The sequence below is a fragment of the Cavia porcellus genome, unplaced genomic scaffold, assembly GCF_034190915.1.
Source record: "Cavia porcellus strain 051 isolate PalLab524CR breed Dunkin Hartley unplaced genomic scaffold, mCavPor4.1 scaffold_30, whole genome shotgun sequence".
Lineage (NCBI taxonomy): Eukaryota > Metazoa > Chordata > Mammalia > Rodentia > Caviidae > Cavia > Cavia porcellus.
Genome location: NW_026947513.1, coordinates 7,335,733 through 7,342,625, shown reverse-complemented (window position 1 = coordinate 7,342,625; position 6,893 = coordinate 7,335,733).

Sequence of the window (6,893 nt, the reverse complement as noted above, 5' to 3'; positions counted from 1 at the left end):
CTGTGTGTTTGGGAGGAGGCTGATTAGTTCAACTCCCATTTTTCCATTGCAAATTCTTTTGTTCAAGAAGAAAGGAGGAAAAAACCTCAGCTTCACTAGGGCAGTACCTGGCATCTCACCCACTACTGTACTCCCAACATATGCCAGCCTAGCCAGTATTCATGAAATATCGTCAGAATGCAGAAAAAGAAGACATTTGAAGAAGCTGTAGCATTTCCTCCATTTAGCTGCCTTAAAGAGAACGGACTTTAGAACTCTTGGGTTTAAATTCAAGCATCTCAGTTTTGCCCTTAGAAGCTGTGTAATTTTAGATATGTTACTTAGCTCCTCTGTGGCACGAGTTTCTTTTTCCTTAAACTGGGTTATTTTTTTCTGTACTGGGATTTAACCCAGGGCCTTTGTGCAGAGCTACATGGCCATCCCTTTTTAAATTTTTAACTTTCAAGGCAAGGTCTTGCTAAGTTGCTAAATTGCCCAGATTAGGCTCAAATTTGTGATTCTCCTACCTCAGCCTCCCAGTATACTGCCCTATGGCCAGTTGTGGCTCAGTCTTTCTTTCTTTCTTTTTTTCTTTGTTTCTCTTTCACTTGTTCTTTCTTTTTCTCATTTTTCCTCCTCCTCCTCCTCTTCTTATTCTTCTTTTTTGAGGCAAGGTTTCACTATATGGTTCAGGCTGATCTTGAACTCACTTTGTAGCCCAGGCTGGCCTTGAACTTGCAGTGACCCTCCTGCCTAAGCCTTATGAGTGCTGGATTTACAGGTGTGCCCCCCTCACGCTTGGCTATGGCAGTTTCTTTATCTGGAAAATGGAGATGATGATAACAGAACTGATGAGAAGATTAAATAAACTAGTGTGATAGTGGGGATTTCCAATTACCTATATCTAACTAGCTACCAGAAGAATATACTTCTCCTCTCCCTTTGAAGGCCAATTTGGCTTCATAGCTTGCTTCAGCCAATGAAATGTGAAAGAAAGCAGCCTGTGTCACTTCATGGAAGCCTGTGTGTGTTTCAGCCTGGTGCTATATAGTAAAGAATCTGACCTTGCCCACGAGAAAGGACAAACCTTTGCCCTGGCTTCTGTGTTATACCTGATAGGAAGGTCTTTAGTGCAGATAGGAGCTGACCATGCCCAGTAGCCTTAAGGAAGGATAGAGATGACCCAAAGACTCATCATGTGATGTAGGACCCCCATCTGGATACTGAGTTCAACCACACAGGCAATTGTTGGATCCGTGGTGCCCTGTGAGGAAGCCCTGACAAAAACCCTGGGCATGGAAGTTCAGGTGAGCTACACTGTGTGTGTATCGTCACACATCAATGGCGGGACAGTAACAGATCCACAGCATGGTGGAGCTTTAGGTTTGGCACTTTCCCCTGCCTGCCCGATACGTCTCTTCCTTCAACTTTCTCGTCGGTGTTCTTTCCCTGTCATAAATGGAATCATGCACATACTGGCTTCCAGGTTGGGAATGATGGGCCTGTGGTTAGTGTCAGACCCAGAGGCAGTCATGGAGGGTGGGCCCTCAGATCCTGCAGTCTGGCTTCCCACATGGGCTCTGGGTAAGTGATTCCCACCCCTAACCCTCAAGTTGTTTTTCTCAGGCTTTCAGTCACAGTGAAAGTTGACTAACACAGTTAGGCTGTTTCTGTAGTAATCCAGCTGTACAGATCACCTGTAAGTTGCACACAACTATATGCATAGTGTCTGTTTTTTAAATCTCATGGTATCTGGCAATGTCCCAGATGCTGACACCTTGTTAACCTAGGTCTAAGAATGAAGGTGGTGATGTCACCAAATCAGAGTTCCTGGCAATCCGTAGAGCAAGCACAAAGTCCTGATGAACGTGGTCATGACAAACCAAAGGGGAGGGGACGTGAACCCCAACTTGTGATGGGATGAGTGTCAAAGGATCCCTGGCCATTTTGAAGCCACCCTAGTTGTCTAGGGAAAGACTAAAAAATACCAGGAATCAGCTATAGGAGGAGAGCCTATGTTTGATGGGATTGGGGCTGGAAGGATTAACTGACTAACACAGGTTTAGACTGACAAAGATTGAGTATTTATGTATATAACTATAGCAAACTCCGGAAACAGAAAGAAAGTTTAAGAGTAAGTTAAATAAGCATTAGAACTACTGGATAGAAAAAATAAACAGCATATAAAGGAAATACTACTACTAACAATATGACCCCATAAAGAGTCATCTACCTTCTTTCCCTTCTCGTTTGCTCATTCCTTCCCTTTCTCTCTCCCTCCTCTTTCCTTCCTTCCCCTTCTCACAACCCATACCTCCTCCTCTCCCTCTTTCTGTTTTTGTAATACAGTTGAACCCCGGGAGCACTGAGCTATATCACCAGTACTACTTATTTATTTAGAGACAAGGTCTCTCTAAGTTGCTCAGGCTAGGCTTGAACTTGTTATTCTCCTGCCTCAGCCTCTCAGAGTGCTGGGAATACAAGCATAAATTCCTGCACCCCACTATCATTTCCTACCTCAAAAATCACTACAGGATGATAGTCGTTAAGATGTATGGTGCTAGCCTGAATATAGATCAGTGTGGTAAAACTGATAATTCAGAAATAAGCTAATTTATAGCCAATTGTTTTTGACACAGTTGCCAAGAACTATTTGGTAGGGGAAAGATTAGTCTTTCAAGAAATAGTTCTGGGACAAGTAGATAGCTACAAACAAATGAGGCTGGATCCCTGCCTTATGCCATATTTTAAAAAGTAATTCAAAATGAAGCAAAAACCTAAATGTAAGGGATAAAACTGTAAGACTTCTAGACAAGAATTTAGGGGGAAATTTTGTGACTTTGGTTTAGGCAGTGGCTTCTTAGATATGACACCTAAAGCATAGCAATTAAAAATGGATTAGTTGATATTTCTTACAGTTAAAAACATTTCCTTGGTACCAAGAAATAAATAACTAAAAAGAAAAATAAAACTAAAAATTGTAATTATGAAAAAAAAATTAAAAACATTTGTTTTGCATAGTGGTGCATGCCTGTAACCCTAGAATTCTAGGAGGTTGAGGTAAGAATATTGTAAACTTGTGCTCAGCCTGGACAATTTAGCAGGACTCTGTTTTAAAATAAAAAATAAAAAGGTCTGGGAGAATAGGCCAGTGGTAGAGCTTCCCTAGGTTTAGTGCCTAGCACTGAAAAACAAACAAACAAATCAACAAAAAATAATAAATAAAATGTAAAACTTTAGTGCTTCAGAGAATATTATCAAAAAGATAAAAAAGTACAACCCATTGAATAGGGGAAAATATATTCAAATTATACATCGGATAAGGACCAGTATCCAAAATATATGAAGAACTCTTATTAAGTCAACAATAAAAAGATAACCCATTTAAAAAGTGGGCAAATTTCACAAGAAATATCATCATCAATTAACAAATTGCATTGCATCAAATTAAAAAACTTCTGCACAGCAAAGGAAACTACAGAGTAAAGACACAGCCTACCGGATGAGAAAACAATTTTTCCAGCTACTCTTTAGACAGAGAAGTAGTATCTAGTATATACAAAGAATTAAAAAATTAGACTCTCACTCCAAATAAAGTATCTCACCAGAAGCGGGCAGCTGAACTGAGTAAATGCTTTTCAAAGCATTCGTTATTACTGGCCATTAGGAAAATGCAAATCAAAACAGTACTATGATTCTGCCTCACTCCAGAAAGAATGGCCATCATAAAGAGATTCAAAAACAACAAATACTCATGAGATTGTAGGGAAAAAGGAACTCGCCTTTATTGTTGGTGGGAGTGTAAACTAGTACAACCACTATGGGAATTAGTATGGTAATGACTCAAGAAATTAAAAATAGAAAATGCATTTGACCCAGCTATACCTCTTTTGGGTATCTTCCTGAAAGATCCTATTACAGTAGAACGTTCATACTCATGTTTATAGTGGCACAACCCACAATAGCCAAACATTTGAAGCATTCTATAGGCCTTTCAACAGATAAGTAGATAAAGGGTAGATAGATGGAATTGAGTACTACTCAGTCATAAAAAAGTGAAATTTGAGTCATCTGTAAGAAAATGGATGTACCTTGATGCCATAACACTAAATGAAGTAAATTGGACCCACAAGGTTAAATATGGCATGGTTTCTCTTTTATGAGAAACACCAAATACAAATAATTTAAAGAGCAAAATAAGAAGGTAGACTTTGTGGATATGGGACAAGTAGAGGGAAAGGACAAATGAAAATGTTCAAGATGTACCAGTGCTCCGAGATGAATATAGTTATTGTGTATCACAAACACATAGTGATAAAGAGAATATAACAAGTGCACAAATGATTTGCAGGTGTGTTTATTGAAACAAGGTATTTAAATGATCCAGAAATACCTAAAAATATTCAAATCAGATGCAAATCAAAACCATGATGAGATATGCTATACTCTCTAACATAGTTATAATTTAAAAGACAATAACAAGAGTTGATCAATATGTGAAGAATTTTGAGCCTTCATATATTGCTGATGGGATGTGATATGGCACAACTGCTCTGGAAAACTGTGTGGAAATTACTCTAAAAGTAAAACAAATGCTTACCAAATGACCCATCAGCTTTAGTCCTAGGGATAGCATACATCTCAGATAACTGAAAAGACATGTGGATACATTTCTAGGAAGCATATTGTAAATAATTAACTTTAAGTGCACCTGTACCTTAAATGGGAGACGAGAAGGGTGCCTGGCAGTAATCTGGGCTCACAGTTGCACTTTGCTGGAGTTAAGGACAGTGCCCACCTCCAAAAAGCTGTTCCCCAGGCCTTGCAGAAACAGACCTGCAGAGCCAGGTAAAACCCAGGAGTCTGGGAGGCTGACGCAGGATCACAAGATTGAACCTAGCCAGGCAACTTGACAGCTTGTGAGACTCTGTCACAGATCAAAATATATAAAGAAAAACACTGGAAATGTAGCTCAGTGTGAAGGCGTTATATTAAATCCCCTATATAAAAGAAAAGAAGGGCTGGGAGTTTAGCTTAGCAGTACAAATGTCTGCCTGGCAAGCATGAGGTCATGAGTTCTATTCCTGGTATCCTCTTTCCCTGAAAAAAGGAAAAAAAAAAAAAAGGAAGCAGACCTCAAGGAGTTCCTGATATCTAATTCTTAAATAACTAAGAAATCCTCTCTAGCTTAGGGCTGTTTGTCAATCTGCATACTCCACATTTAATCAGAGGGCAACAAACAATATGGGCTAATGGACTGTGATTATTTTAGTTTAGTTTAGATTTTTGGTACTGGGATCAAACTCACAACGTCACACCTGCCAGGCAGGACTGTGCTGCTGAGCTGTGTCCCTGGCCCATGGACTGTGCTTAGAATTGGGTAGTTTTACCCTCTTTTGGTCCTGAACTTTCTATCACATTATGATGAGTCTAAGTAAAGCTTGTCTTATGGTTGGTGTGGAGGGGCCTGATCTGAGTATCTCCTAATATATCTAAGGTATGGTTTGGAGATTCATGTGCTGGCAACCTGGTCCCTGCATGGCAGTACTGAGGTGGTGGTATCTTCACAGGAGAGGTCCTGGTGGAAGATAAATATCATAATTCAGTGTGGTGCTACCCTCAAGAATGGAATAGTGCTATCTCACGGGAATGGGTCAGGGCTCAGGGATCTGGATTAGTTCCCCAGGGAATGTGCTATTACATTTGAATCTGAGATCTCTCCTCAGTCCTCCTGCTTGCAAAAGTCCCTGATATGATTCATTTATCATGCAGTGGTGGTCCCTCACCACTAAATACCAGTGACATGCTCATTCAGCACTGCGAGAAACAAACCCCTTTTGTTTACAAATTACCCAGCCTCAGGTAGCTTGTTATAACAACACAAAATAGACTAAAACAATCAATCATTGAAAGGGAAAGATATCCGTAATATATTAAGTGGAGAAAAACAGCTCTCTGTTAGGAGATTGATAGGCTACTATGTCTGGCTGTATTAATCATTTCACTGTGCCTATGTGTATGAAGACATAATGTTGTCCATCTTAAACATATACAATTGGGAAAACCAAAAATTAATGTATATTGTGATTTCTATATTTATATTAAAAGCATGCAAGTATTTACAGGGAAAAACATTTTGGTGGACGTGCAACCGGTTTGATAGCAGTAGCTATCAATGGATGGTATTTCTGGGAATGATGTTTATCTTCTTTCATGTATCTCACTAATGTTTGATTTTTTTCTGCAATGAATATGTATTTTATTTTATATTGTTTTTGAGCATGTACTTTATAAAGAGAAGATATTAAACTATTTTTTAAAAAAATGCCATTGTGAGAGACTCAGGTAGGTAGTATCTGTCTCAAGAGGTGAACTTTGGAACCTGGGAGGACACCAGTGACAGGCACAAGGGTGATTACAGGCTGCAGGGTACAGGGCATCACCAGATGCTGGGGTTGTGTCTCCTCCTGTATTACCTGGCGTTAAAGGGAGCCTGGAAGTTGGTAATTAAATGGAAGATTGCTCTGGGCTAAATTGTGTTCCCTAGTTCTTATGTTGGAACCCCCCGTTCTTTAGAACCTGACTCCATTTGAAGATATGCCTTTTACGGAGGTGGTTAAGATGAGGTCATATGCATGGCCCCCACTTAACCTGACTGGTGGCCTTACAAGGAGAGTTTGGGCCCTGGGACATTGACACACGGGGAAGGTGACCTCCTGTAAGCCAAGGAGAGTTGAGTCCCAACCCATGAACACCTGAACTTTGGTTCTATAACCCTATAGAACTGTAAGAAATAAATTTTAGTTGTTCAAGCCACCCAGGCTTGTTATGGTGGCCTTAGGATACTAACTCCAGGATAGTCACAATTTTAAACTTTTTTAATGATGAAATGTGTAGAGTTCAGCTAAATATTT